General features: G+C 38.9%; 1 long non-coding RNA gene across 1 annotated transcript; it reads right to left on the bottom strand.

Moving 5' to 3' along the window:
• Nucleotides 1–1,478: 1,478 nt before the first annotated feature.
• Nucleotides 1,479–11,508, bottom strand: LOC120789281. The gene is made up of 3 exons (XR_005707365.1): nt 11,208–11,508; nt 10,068–10,162; nt 1,479–1,564 (listed from the first exon to the last, which is right to left on the bottom strand). It is a non-coding gene; the product is annotated as an uncharacterized LOC120789281 (long non-coding RNA).
• Between the last annotated feature and the right edge of the window lie 4,127 nt (nt 11,509–15,635).

The following is a 15,635-nucleotide window of genomic DNA, read 5'->3' as shown; positions in this document are numbered from 1 at the left end:
TCCCCCTGATTTGGTGAGTGCAAAGATCCATCTCAGGTTGCTGAGGTGGAGCTTTGAAGGGGTTCACCAGTAGTGAAGCCCATTAAAGGGCTACGCACGTACTCATAGAACTGGAGTTACATCCAGTAACTACTATTTCTCCAGTCCTCTGGCCCTCTGCAGATCATACCACTCCGTGAAGCAAAGATGATCTGGGATTATACACAGATGGATACAATAAAAACTACACTGGCATATTGTTTAGTTTTTCTTCTTCAGGACAAGGCAGAAAACACATTCAAAGTATTTAAATGTTCTTCTGTACTATATCACTTTAAATGTCGGAACTACAAAACTGAAAGCCGGGTAATTTCTAGATTGAGTGAACACTCAAGATGATCCAAGAACACTTTATTTTTTATATGTATATGTGTATATATGTATATATATATATATATATATATATATGTGTTTGTATACATATGTGTGTATATATGTGTATACGTGTGTATATGTGTGTATATATATATATATATATATATGTATGTTTGTATGTGTGTCTGTGTGTGTCTGCATATGTATATATGTATATTATTTTATACTATGAGCTGATAACACTGCTTAGATATTCACATGCCTTTGCTTTGGCCTTATCATAATTCATTCGAGGCTGTGTGACACAGGCTGTCTACAAGAACACAGCCGATACAAAAAGCCTTGAGAGCATCATTTACAATGCAGCAGATGGTGGATAGTGATGCCACAGCAGCTGAGCTGAAGATGTAGGGGTAACTAGATGTAACTTGATGTCCAACGATGAATCCCTCACTGATCTGAAGAGTACACAGCAACAGATTTTTTTTTCCTCCCCTTTTACCCTAAATTTGCAATGTCTCATTTTTCTTTGTCCTCTGCAGTTCTTGTCACTAATAGATCATACATCTGCTACCTCAGTAACACATTGAGTGCCATCCACATGGCTAACATTGCTCCTGCTCCTGCTCAAGTCTCACTTCTGATGTGGATTCCCAGTAAGTCTATACTTACTGACACGGGCTGGTTATTACAGCCATTCATGGTCATTACTAATAATGAGAAATGACCATGAATGATGATAATGATATTCTGTTGCTGTATCGGACAAATATTCAAATATTTAATTTTTGATCCAAATGTGCTTTGAAGGGAAAAGAAAAAGAAAAGAATAGCTATGTGACTGATGAAAAAAGAGGTCAAAGTGCAAGGAGTGTTTTATGGTTCATGTATCATTCACACATTTAATAATTTTATTTTCTGAATAAAAATAAATATTAAAGATGCCATTGGTGGTGTTGCTCCTGTCCCCGTGGTAGTTTCAGTATTGCAACCATGTAAAAATATTAACATCACAATATTGCTGTTTCTACATCATCACAAAGTTTGATTGTAGGGGTGTTACAATGTAATGAAATTTTCAGTGTAAGTTACACCTCTGACTCCTCAGTCCAAGTTCTTCTCTCCTCGTATCTTGTCTTCTCTGATGCGCATTTGAGGAATTGCAACATCCTCAGTGCTGGCAGACCTCAATCAATTACTGGGTCATGGGCTGGAGAATGTGGGAGTGAGGAAAGGAAGAAGCATAATTAGCTGAAAGGAAAACACCCATAGTTCCACTCCTCACAGTGCAGAAACCCAGATCTGCACCAGCAAAATTCAATGTAGCTGCAAAAAGTACACTGGCTTCCCACTAACGCTTCCAAGCATTAGTGGGAAGTCCTGCCTCCAGGAAGTGAACCAGGGGGGTGCAGAAAAATTGTGCATATTGAATAGTTTGGTAAATTTAAAGCATCTCAAACCTCAACAAATATACCTGTTCAACAGATATATTAATGTTTCAACCACTGAAAACCATTCTAGCTGCCCGCTATAAATCACTCATCTTTAATTTCTTAAAATTATTTGATCTTTGCTAGTTTAACATCTATGGAAAAAACATGGTGTTTGTGTGTGTGTGTGTGTGTGTGTGTGTGTGTGTGTGTGTGTGTGTGTGTGTGTGTTTGTGTTGTGTTTTTTATGTGTGTGAGGTTGTTAATATTTACATGCTGTGTGGAGCTTGTTTGAAGTTAATCTAAAGGTCTTCCTCCAACACCGGAGGTACACACTGGGAGAAAAATGGAGATCCAGCTGAGACACACAAACACACAAATGTACCTGACTTTATAATCCCAGATGAAGTGAGGTTAGAGCAGCCAAATGGGTGTCATGTGGAGTTACTGGAACAGTAACCTTTCCCTCTGTTATTTATTCAGCTCAAAACCTCTTACTTCAGCTATTATAATGTGCACATATTTAACATATTTTGCAGCAGCATGTGAAGCAGATGTATGCCTTTAATAAGATGCTTTTGCGACTGTTTTTATGACTGTTTTATTTTTTTTTCACTCAAGTAAGCTGCTGTAATTGTCAAATATCATTTGAAGTAAAACCACAAACATTGCAGGTTGGTTTAGTTTTATTTGTTACTGCTGAGGTGGTGTTTTAAAACAATAGGCACCCTTTCAGAACGCTGTTGGAAGTTACATTACTTAAACTAAGTGAGGAAGTCAATAATTTACTTGGGGGGTATGTAAAACCACCTCACACATCACAATGTCTCAGTTGCAGGTGCATAGAATATAAATGGTATCGGTATCCCAGCCATATGGAAATTTTTCAATAGACCTTCATCTGGTAAGATTGAGAAATACATAATGTTACCTAGGATCTTACCTCAGTGGCTCCAAAACTTTTTTGGCTAGGGACCTGAATTTTAGCTCTTTGAAAATTTTTGTGACACCATATTTTTAAAAAAGAGAACATTTATTTTCTATTCAATACATTTGAGGGATAGAATTTGATTTTAATGAAGAGTTATGAAAGTATAGAAAGAACATTTCCATTCTTCCAATTCTTTTTCTACTTCAGAGTCCTAAAGCACAATATATTAACAAATGTTAATTTGAACTCACCATGTCTAAGGAGATGATGACACTACAGCCAAAAGTTAGGAGGTGTTGAAGAAACTTATTGTAGCCAAGTAGTTTTTGAGGAAATTGTGTGAGTAATGGCAGAGAAGGATTGTAAAAGGACATGGCTTCAGTTCCAATGGAAAAAAAAAGCCTGAAAGCTAAGTTCAAAGAACCAAAGAACAACAAACATAGTTGGTATAATCGCATAACTTGTCCTTCTATGACAAGCTTGAATGTATTTTAGGTGAACAAACCCAGCTGGCATTGACCAGAGGTAATTGACAGCAGTTCCTACGACATGGATCTTGAAGGGGTCAGCTAAGCTCAATTTGCGAGGAGCACTGTTGGCAGCCAGGACAGCGATGGTGACATCGCTGGTAAATACTGTTATAAAGATGGAAGTTAACCTAACTTTGTGCTGGTTGACAGCAACCATAATGAGCCAAAATAAATGTAAGCAACATTCCACAAAGGCTAATGTCAACGTACAATGTAAAGACAGTATGTTGCTCACATGGAGATCATTTCTAGACCATTGTCTGTTTAAGTCACACACACACACACACACACACACACACACACACACACACACACACACACACACACACACACACACACAGACACACACACACACACACACGTAGCAGTCAAAAGTTTTAGAACACCCCGATTTTTCCCGTTTGTATTGAAATTTAAACAGTTCAAGAATAACCTTAAATGTTACGAAGGTAAGTGGTAAACTGCCCAAGGTAAAAAAAAAAAAAAAGTTTAGGTCACCAAAAACTAAAAGATCATGTAAATTCAATTGAAAACAGGTCTTTTTTCAGGGATTAAGAAATTGGTTAATTTAAAGCCTTCCCGCAGCAATGGAAGTAACTTAAGCCTTGAAAGTTAATGCAAACAATTCCTACAGGTGCCCCAACTGGTTGATTACTGATTGATTACTTTCAACCCTCTGTGTGTACAAAGGCAGTGTTGGAATAAACTGTTACTGCATCATCTGAGACCAGCACAGTCTCCAGACTTAAACACCATCAAGCTGAACCAGACAGAAGGGTGAAAGCAAAGCAACCTACAAGTGCAATAAATTTGTGGGAACTTCTGAAACAGTGTTGGGCCGAACTTTCCAAACAATGTTTCATTTCCATTGTAGAAATAATGCCACAAGTGTGTTCAGCTGCTGAATGACTCAAAATTTAGATTAAATTTTGTATTTAAGATTCCATGATTCCCTTTTTAAAATCTTTTAAAAAATTTTGTTTTATGCTTTAATTTCAGAGTACAATGAGACATTACACTATTTAAATTTCAGTAACAACTGGAAAAATGGAGGTGTTCTAAAACCTTTGACCGGTAGTGTATGCACAATCACTGTACAAGACACCGGAGGGAAGTTTAAGAATATAACAAAGAAGTCAGATGAGATAAAACCATAACAAAGGACCGCTCTGGAAATCGAACAGGAGGCTGACGGCGAAGGCGGGACCGCTCTGGAGGCAGAGCAGGAGGAGAACTGATAATCCAACAAAGAGCTAGAGAAGGACGTAGGTTTAAATAGTAACTAGGAAGATGGGTTAACAGGGAACAGGTTTATGTGTGGGGGAAGCTAGGTGATTAGAAATAGAAAACAGGTGAGTTACTGGAATCCAAGGATATTTGGTGTATTACGGAGAATGGCAGGTCTGAAGGGGAGAACGTGGAGATTAAGGAAAGTGAGCAAGGGCTGGAGACAAGGGCAGAGGGGAACTAGGAAGACTGTGTCAATTTTTCTCTGGAGCCATAATAAAAATCAAGATGGACTATATAGCAGACAGAGGGAGTGTGTTGCTTATCTGCATACTAATTTGTGTAACAAATTTTGTACCCTCTTAGATCCTCTGTGATCTGGTGATCACTAGTGCCATTTCCAGTGGAGTCTCTATTGTTACTGTCCCTTGGAAATGTAAATCACTAATTAACATTGGTAGTGGAATTCATGAGCAACATTATTTTATTAATAAATAATGTAATAATATATGTATGAATGTAATTAGGAGAAATGTCATACTGTTCCTTTAAAATTCTAATCTATACACACTTACAGTATACACGTTTGCCATTTAAAGTATTATTTGTAAACATAACAGCAAAATGATTTGACACACTGATGTGCTGTGGTAAGGGTATTGTCTCATCTCCGGATGCTGGTGTTTCTGTTGTTACTGGTAGCATGTTTTGCTGCTCTATCTCATCTACTTTCTTCATTCCAGCACATAATTACACGATGTACATTTAAACATACACAAGTTGTGCTCAAGTGCTCATAGCTCTCTCCTTCTTTTAGCAACTTTCTCTGTAATCCCACAGTTGTTTTTTCACGCTATTCAGATCTGCTAGTTTCTTTTTGTAGATAATTAGCAGACTTTCATGTGAAGACCTAATCTGATTATTAGAGATGGCATTCATCCCATGTTTGATGGAACAGCTCTCATATCTAGAAATCTGGCTGAGTTTATTAGTAGACTAAAACCATGGCAACCCAGAGTTGAGACAAAGAGGCAGAGTTCCAGTCCTACGTGCTTTTCTGTGCTTCCATTAGCTTCTCTGTGCATCCATTAGAGCAGTCAACCACTCAAAACCCCTTAGAGATTGTGTCTGCCCCCCGACCACCTAAATGAATTAAGTCATAAATTAACAAAAGAGGAGTTATTTATAAAATCCTCTTAAAAATGAATACCACCACTGAAATAGTACAACAGAAGAGGAAAATTAAATGTGGACTCTTAAATATTAGATCTCTGTCATCTAAAGCTGTATTAGTAGACAATCTAATATCAGATTTTCATATTGATTTATTTTGTCCAACTGAAACCCAGCTGTGTCATGACGAATATGTTAGCCTAAATGAATCCACTCCCCCCAGACATATTAATACTCACATTCCTCGAGGCACTGGCTGAGGAGGTGGAGTTACAGTCATTTTTGAATCAAGCCTATTTATCAACCCTAGACCTAAACTTAGTCATAATTAATTCCAAAATCTTGTTCTTAGTCTTTCTACCCAGCCTGGAAATTTCTCTTTGTTATAGTGTACTGCGCTCCTGGTCCATACTCTGAATTTTTATCTGGATTCTCAGAGTTTTTATCAAGTTTAATCCTAAATTCAGATAAAGTAATTATGGTAGGTGATTTTAATATTCGTGTGAACTTTGACAATGATAGCACTGTGTTCATCTCATTATTAAACTCAATTGGCTTGGCTCAGAGTGTAAATAAAACCACTCACTGTTTATCCACACCCTTGACCTTATTCTTGCATATGGATTTGAAATTGAACATTTAATAGACTTTCCACAGAATACTCTTTTATTAGACAACTATTTAATTACTTTTGAATCCCTATTACTAGACTACACGCCATTAGGCAAAAATGTCTTTACCAGATTTCTATCTGATAGTGCTGTAGCTAAATTTAAGGAAGTGATTCCAACAGCACTTAATTCAATGCCATGTCTCAATATAGCAGCGGACTCCTATCCTAACGTTAGTCCCTACCAAATTGATCATCTTATTCATCGTGCTGCAGGCTCAATGAGAATGACACTCGACTCTATTGCCCCTCTAAAAAAGAAGATAATAAAACAAAGGAGGTTAGCTCTATGGTTTAACTCCCAGACCTGCATACTACGCAAAAACTTGAAAGGATATGTTCTACCAAACTGTAAGAATCCCGGTTGGCATGATAGTCTTAAAACTTATAGGAAGGCCCCCTGTAATGCCAGAGCAGCCCATTACTCATCATTAATAGAGGAAAATAAAAACAACCCTCAGTTTCTTTTCAGCACTGTAGCCAGGCTGACAGAGTCTATTGATCAACATATTCCTATAGCTCTCAGTAGTGATCTTCATGAGCACGTTTAATGATAAAATTCTAACAATTAGAAACAAATTCACCATCTTCTGTTGTCAACAGGCACTATTTATCTTCAAACGCAGGAACCTTAGAAACAACTGTAAAACCTGATATACTGTCTTTCTCCCATCAACCTTCACCAACTAACTTCAGCGATTTCTTCAGTTAAACCATCAACCTCCCTCTTAGACCCCATCCCAACTAGGCTGCTTAAGGAAGTTTTACCCTTAGTTAGCACTCCTTTACTAGACATGATCAATCTGCCTTTATTAACAGGCTATCACTGCATGAAAAGTGTGATTTTCATCAGTATGCATCACTGTAAATTGCCCTGGAAGTTATGGTTCACAACTGTTCACAGGAATTTATAGGCAGCACAGAAAACTACCGGGAACTGCCAGGAATTCACATGGAGTTTGAATATCTGGCAGTCTGACAAGTCTCTGAGAAGCTTGGCAGTGGGCCCCACAGCCTTTAGGTCTAGGGAGACATTCATATGTAAATGAAAATGCTGTGAGCTATACAAATGCAAATTAGGATAGTAGGGAGATTTTGACTCACCACTGGTCCAGAGGTTATACCTTTTTCTAAAAAGTACTAACTTCATTTTAAATAAATCTCTTGCATAAATAGATCAGGCTTAACATAATACACACTCATAAATTGTAGCTTGGATCAGTTTGCCCTATGTAAATAGGTATCCTATGATGAATTACCTTGTATGCCAGAAGCAATGGTCAATAATGTTATAAAAAATACACAAAACAGTACAACAGACTCTCGAAGCCTTTATCATCACATCTAAATTGTTTCTATAAATGCAGTTGTGAAAAATAAAGTGTACAGTATTCATATTTACCCATAGCAATCAATGTATATTGATACTCTGTTTATTTTACCAGCTGTTCATATTAACTTTTAATTGCACGTTTTGATCATGATTATCTAGCTATGAATGACATGAGAGCACAAAAAAGAACTTTTCCTTTTTCGAGTCTTTACTGGTCTCAAAGAACAGAGAGCCTCTAAATCCATTTAAAAGGTTTACATGTTCCCATATAACAGCGGGTACAGCAATATCTGTATCTGTTCAAACAAGAAAAATGATCAAATTAACAAAATGATTACATTATCCCACAAGAATAAATACATTAGAAAATATCTAAATATTTACAATGAATAAGTTTAGTGCTCATGGTAACTCATTCAGTTGTTTTACTCTCTCTGAATCTCCTAGATCTCAGCCACTGTGCAGAGTGGCATGACTACAGCCACCTATTTTATTGTCTTGCCTATATGCACACTGGATGTTTTTACCACACATCTTGCAGCATTGCTTTTAACAGGGAGAAATGATGCTGGGTATGTGGTGCCTGTTCCCTGCAAGCTCCAAACTTCTACTAACTTTCCATAAAAATGTCTGTCCAGACCGGGATGAAGCTGGGAACCTATTGCAATGACATGTTTGAATGCAGCACCTTTTGACATGACATTAACAACTATGAACAGTTTTCTAATGGCTAGTCATTGTTCTGGTAGACGGTCAAGGAAAGGTTCCTGAAAAATGTTAGTGTTCACGCAACACTTAGTATATACATTTGCTCACCTTTCTGTCTAGATTCATCGATGGAGCAAGTGACATTCAGATATGTTACAATTTTGCATGTCATGGCAAAACAGTCAACCTTAGTAATAAAATTTTCAGGGTACATCTTATAATACATTGTCAACATTGCATGTTTGTCAGGGTCAAACAAGATAATCTGGTTAAATGGAGACAGCGGCACCTGTACAGTTTTCTAAGAGAAAGCTTTCTGCTGACCCCAAAGGACTGTGCTTCACATAACGCATATCAATTCTGTCATTGCACTAAAGTTTGAAGTTCATCAAGGGTCCTTGCTGTTAAAATTCCGAAATCTGTCCAAAGTTGGAATACATGTCTTGCCATACCAAGGAGAATGTTGTGCATTGGATCTATGATGAAAAATCTGATGGCATCATAGTAACTCAAGTAGAAAAATTCTGACCATATAGTGCCATACTTGTATTCAATTCTTTTTTGTTCTGCCTTTGTCCTTGCCCATTTGGATAATCCAGCATAGTGTATGTGATCCTCTGATATGCGTGACTCCCATTAAGACTGCTCAAATCCAGAGTAGTCAATTTTTGCAACAAATTCATTCTGGCTGAACAGCTTCAAACATTTGTGGCATCCTCCAAGAGTAAGTTAAATGCAATATGTTACACACACATATGTATACTTGGGCATTCAATGAAACAGACTAACTGCTATTTATCAAAAGATCAACAGCGTAAACATCTACATATTGATTTTACTGATTAAACTATATAATATAATTTTTTTGTAATTATATATTGCAAAGTAAAAGAACTGTTTTCCAAAAATTTCCAAAATGTTTTCCAAAATTATTCCACACCAAAGTTCTTGGAGCTTATCAACCAAGGGGACAAACCACATATTGTAAGAAAGCGTCACAGAGGTTGCTTGTCCATTTCCTCAGGAGGGAGAATAAAATCTTATGGAACATTGCTTGCGAAGGCAGGGATAGAATCAGCGCAGAGAACATTTCCAATAATTCACAAGAGCTGTTTGATGCACAGAAGAAGTGATGTTATGGCATTGTAAGAAATCTTGAAGGTTGCTTGCCATGACAAAATCATCATGGCCAGAAGTTTTATCAGTAAGTCTTCTGGTTTTTCTGAAGACTGATCTCCATCTTGCATGTCAGGATAGGCTTCACTTTGCTCCTCTGCAAGACTGTTGAAGATAAAGATGGGGAAACCATCTTTATCTTCAACAGTCACATACTCATCCTATGCAAATTTAAAGTACAAATTTAAAACGTGAGACAAAACAACAACAACAACAACAACAACAACACACAAGTGAAAAGACCATGGTCTGTGCATCTCAAACTGCTAACTTTGTTGCAATGAATGTGGTCATTTACTATATTTACCTGTTAAGAAGTATTCTCTAAAAAGTATTTTCTAAGGACTCAGCGGCTTTAGGAAATGTTTATAATTAAATTTTTCCCTACAGAAATTGTACACTTAGTGTAAAGCTACTTCTGAAAAAAATGAAATATGTTGCTGGAGCATTTTGGGTTTTCCGTCTATAGCTTGAGCTCTGGATAAGCCTGTATGTATCTTTTTGCTTTTATGTTCCAAGGTAATTTTGTGCTTACCACAAAACAGGATATGTTTGCTTCTTCATCTCCCAATGAATCTGAATCGCTGGAGTCAAGGAAAAGATGAATACTTTGGTCATCTGCTGTTTTGTCTGGAAAAAATGGAAAAAGGTTTTCATATTACACACCACAACTACGACAACAAAGTAGCTACATTCTCAAAAATGAGCTTATAATTCTCTAACTACAGGTTAGAAGAGAGAGTGAGAGATTAAAATTCAAACTAGATACTACAACATAAAATACAGCACCATATATATTTTTAAGTGGCTTTTTCTTCCTTCAATGGATGTTTCTGTAATAAAATTCTGTAGATCTCAGTTAATCAAACAGACTTGAGTACTTAAATTAGCATATTAAAATTTCTGATGAAACCAGAGCGGAAAAATAAGTTAAACAAAATCTTGCTGCTAGATAAACTCAGGCTGTCTTCCTCTTGCCCTCTGCCTACCACTTATGCTGTAAAACTTGATTGGTTTTTGTACTGGACTCACTGGGAACTGTGGTCCTGAACATACTCTGCTGCTCTGCTCCTCCTCTCTGATGTCTCAGAATTACTGCTGCTAGAAGCACAACTATTTGAAACAATTTGGATTTTTCCAGATTTTAACTTCTTTTTCTGAACTTTTCAGCCAGACCTTTTTTTTTTTTCAACTCTGTTATTTATGTAAAGCAAGTCAGCAACAGTTGACTTCTGGTGGCCTCAGTATTTAAACGATGATAAATATACCAACACATAAATAGAAGTGTGTGGGCAGAGCTGCGGGACCAAACAGAATGTAGTTAGCTGGAGAGGGAGACAGACGTGAGGGAGGCCATATAGAGGCCATATAGTGTGCTGTGCAGCCTGCTCATTTGGGCCTATCATTACAACACAGTCACATCTACGTCTTTCCTTCTTGTTCACTCATTCTGTCTCTGTCTCTCTCTGATGTTTTATGTTTTTCACATCGAGCCACCAGCCCAATTTGTGTAGCAGCCCGTCTGAAAAAGTCCTAGTTTACAAATGGCCAATCTCCCATTGGTAAACGCTTAGAACAAATTGTTACAACTACAGTAACCATAACAGTGAAAAGTAACCAAATTCTCAACTAGCCACTACAGAGTGTTAATATAACATTAAATGGTGCTGCTTACCGTTGTCTGAATTATGGTCTCTTTTACTAAGTTGTTTTCCAGGTCCTCGGGTGGTGGGTGCATTTTTTCAGGTACTTCATTCTCTCCGACCAAGTTATCTCTGACATCTTTAAACATCTACGGTGCATAACTCCCGCTGGTATGGTCTTGACTGGATGACAGCGGGTCCTGTACAGCATTTGATCTAGCCCTTTTGGATTTTCTTTCCCAAACTCCAGTTTTGAAATAGTGGTTTTATGCTCAAAATACTGTGTATGAGAAAGTTCAGTGTCAAAATGCTCACAAAGGCGCCAGGGTCTTTTCTTCTTCAGTTTAGGCACTTCCTTCTTCCATCTATTCCATCTATGTAGAGGCTGTGTATATATTGTCTTGCCAGGTGTTCCATGTAATTGGGCAAGCAGGGCTCGTCCAATCACATGTGAGGCTATGGTCACATGGAGGGCTCATCCATCCACATGCAAAGTCATGAATATAAACACAGACATGCTCTCCTTTGTCTGATTAGAAATTCTTTGATTGTGCCATTTTTAGATTGTGTCTTTGCTGCTTTAATTATTTTCAAATGCCCGTATGGCATATCACCTTCAGCACCCCAAAACCTCCTCTTTGTGGACATTGGCTGCATCAGGATCGACCCCTTTCAGCCAGTCCCGCAACAGAAACAAGAAATTCCTAACTGTTAGTGGGCTGTCTCAACTGCTGACTCAGTTGGCTGCCGATATGAATCCGCAGTAAATACCAAATTGCAATCCACGGACTAGAGGATGGCTGCTTTGGAAGCTATAGCACACTGCGACCCCAGTGTGGAGGAGACTAAGAGGAAAAGACAGGTCCACAATGCCAACATTGCAGCAAGAATATTGGTTTGCATCATCTAATAGCTAAACATAAGACACACTGAGCAGGGGAGTCAGAGGGAGAGAGAGAAGCCATCGCTAACTGCTAAGATAAAGTAAGTAGCAGATCTAAATAGCATGTAAACAACTGGGATTAGCGAGTTGCTTAAAGTAGGAGAGAACTGAGTTCTTGAACAGAACCAGTAAGTTTGTTCACAAAAGTGACTTTTTTGTCTTGTTGTATTTTATAGGAAGCGTCGTGTGGGAAATTTTTAAAAATATACCACTGAATGTAATCATTATTTTCACATACTACTGATTGTGATAATTTATTTATTTATTCATGAAGGAAGGCGCAACCTATAGGCAGTCAATAAAAACATTGCAGGAAATGGTGAATGTAGAAGATAAAGAGCAGGAGACCAAAGAAAAGGGAAAGCAAATAGGGATTGTGAGGCCAGTTGAGCGAAAGAGGACCCAAGCCAGACCTGCCACCATGGCCAGTTGACCCCCCCACCTGATCAAAGTGAGAAAAACCCATTCAGAGCAGGGCAGTATCCAACCTAGGAATGCAGGGGAAGCAAGTGCTGTAGCAGTTCTGACCAAGAGGACAGGGGAGAGAATAAGAGTATTCTGTTAGAAGGAGAAATGCGACAATAAAAAGAGAAGTAAACTATGAGGGAAAGGAAGAGTCTGAAAGGGAATTGGCCACATGACAAAAAATGAGGAACTGTCAAAACAGGCAAAGACATGTAGGGAATGACCATCAGAAGAGGAAGACAGAAAAGAAATTATAAAGTTGGTGAAAGCAAAGAAAGGAATTGTTAGTGGGAAAATCAAAGAAAAGTCAAAGACCCGATAGGTCTCAACACCTTTCAAGTAAGACAGAGGAGAGCCTCATGGAACTCTGACTCAGAAAGGTATAGTCAGGGTGAAGAAGAGTTGACATAGGATGAAACAACAGAAAGGATGGATAGAAGAAGCCTGGCAAAGGAAATGTAGGGAACGAGAAAATTAGGAAAAAGCTGGAACAGTCATGTAAAGCCAAGGAAAAAATACAATACAAATTGGATGAGTCCAGAAAGGAGGTGAAAACGGCCAACAGAAACTATAATGAGATGAAAGAGAAGCGGGGGCAGTGAAAGAGAATGACCATAAGGAGTGGAAGGGCACCTGGGGCAACTGCATCCAAAATGCAGCATCCAAAATGGAGGAGGAAAGCACAGGATTCTCGCATTGTTGGCACAGGCTGGCAATGGGAGACATCAAGGCTCTGCTGATACATGTGGCTGATAAGCATGTGACTGAAGACATCTTCACCTCAGCAGGGTTGAATGTAGTGGCAGCAGGAAACTCAGCTGACCACGTTGGCTTTGGAGGACACAGAAACAATGTATGAGCAGAGGTCTGGAAGTACTATCCAGTAAAAATGGACCCCCCCAAATTAGAGGTAGAAATGTTAAAGGAAGATGAGTACCCATTGAAGTTCCTGTATGCATTTCAAAGCAAGTGGAAAGAAGAAACAGGAAATGCCTGGAATACCAATAACACTAGCCGAGCCTGTTCAAACTGATGATTGAAAAAAGCAGGCGACAGTCAGTACAGAAAAAGGAATGGCCACTATTCACAGAACATATTATACACCCTGTGCATCAATACAAGAAGGAGAAAAACAAGTCTGAGGGAAAGATCAAGCAGCTGGCCAATAAGTTTACTCAGCTGCAGCTGGGAGAGCTGACCAAGCAAAAGAAAGAAAAAGACAAAGGCAACGTACAAGCTCTGGTAGTAACAGCAGTGGCCGAAGCACCACCAGTGATGCAACCTGCACCTACAACTCATCCCTATTGACTGGCAGCAATAGGGATGCCTAGAGGAGCCAGAGGAGGACAGGATCTTGCCAATCGTCACACAACATTAACAAGAAGAACCCACCATAGCAGTTGATGATGACTGATCATCAGAAACATCCTTTTATGGTGGATACAAGTGCCACCTATTCATGCAGTAGCAAACAAGTCTCAAGTCTCCCCCTCTCTAAGTCATCCTTTAAAACTGTCGGCTTCTCTGGGAAATTACAAGTGGTACCCCTTACTGAGCCTATACCAGTGCTAATTAGTGGAAAAACAGTGGGAAGAGATATACTGTGTATTCAAGATGGAGTTCCTGATCCAGGAAGTGATGTGATGGAGTCAATGACCATGCTATGATTCAGAGCAATCAACCACTTCAACCAAAGGTGTATTGGATATGTCTTAGTCAACAAGAATCAGTGCTATGGCAATGATGGCAACAGTGGAATCCATGGGTACAAGCACAACTGCAAAAAGCAGTAAACCCAAGACTACCCCTACACTGCCCTTTGAAGTTTGATGGTGATCAATCAGATTAAGACTATAAGGAATGTTGGGATGATGAAGTCAGTAGACATCAGTCCTACCTCATTGGAAAAGACATCTATGTCAGATCACAAGGGGCTGCAGCAGCCATCACATTGCCAACTCAGCAGTGGTTCCAAGTGAAAGACTCCACACCTCATGCAAAGCTGAAGATCACAGAAGGACATGAGTCACTGGTAAAAAGAGGACATTAGCCAATGGTAAAAAGAGCACTGCAGACACAAGAATGGGTCCCCACAGACAATCAAAAAATCCACATTTCAGCTGATAGACAGTTCAGTAGGATAACAAATAAAACCTATGATCAGGGTATAGGTAAAAGGGTAGTGCTAGATGACAGGGTACCAACACAAACTGCACTGCTACAACAGGTGCCAGACATTCTATGGTCAAAACACAAGACTGATGCATGGTTCGTTAAATCTGCACAGCTAGTACACATCAAACTGAAGCCAGTGATTAACCTATTAATGCTAACTAAGGATGTGCATGGTTTAGACCATTGCGCAAGGTGGGATGTTATCAAAAGAATTTAAAATGTGTGGTGGCCACCATATTTGACAGCCATGGTGGACAAGGCATTACATAATTGTGATGTATGTTCAGTTTATAACAACAGGAAAGCTTTCTCAGGGTCAATAGGACACATTCCGACACCTGATGGTCTGACTAATGACTAATGATTGACTATGTAGAAATGACAAAGTCAATACAGGGCAAGAGGTACATGTTGGTTGTGGTAGATAGATACAGCTGATAGGTAGAAGTAATGCCAGTGAGTGGTCGAGGTCTAAAAAAAAAAGTGAACTGGGTGGAAGCATCGCCACTTGCTCCGATGGGCATGAAAATGCAATGCCATATCTCACAGGGCCATACAATAGACTGCCACATGAGCAGCTGGAAAGGGAACTAACTATGTGCAACACCCAACTGCCATACACATAGCTATATTTCAACAGGTGAAGGCTGCTACAGAAGGAAGAACCAATGAGATTCCAGAAACGCTGCAAAAGATCCAGCCAGGTGTGTGGGTGTACATTAAAGTGTTCAAGAGAAAGTAGAATGAGCAAAGAGAGAAGGCCCATTCAAGGTGACCTTAACAATTCAACCACCAAAAACGGTCTGATACCACCTTAATCACTTCAGCAGAGCAGAGGAGCCAGGACAGATACAGGTGAGCAACATCGGAGACCACC

This window comes from Xiphias gladius, chromosome 4 (genome assembly GCF_016859285.1).
Source record: "Xiphias gladius isolate SHS-SW01 ecotype Sanya breed wild chromosome 4, ASM1685928v1, whole genome shotgun sequence".
Taxonomy (NCBI): Eukaryota; Metazoa; Chordata; class Actinopteri; order Istiophoriformes; family Xiphiidae; genus Xiphias; species Xiphias gladius.
Note: the sequence above shows the minus strand (reverse complement) of the source record. Positions and strands in the feature narration are given on the sequence as shown.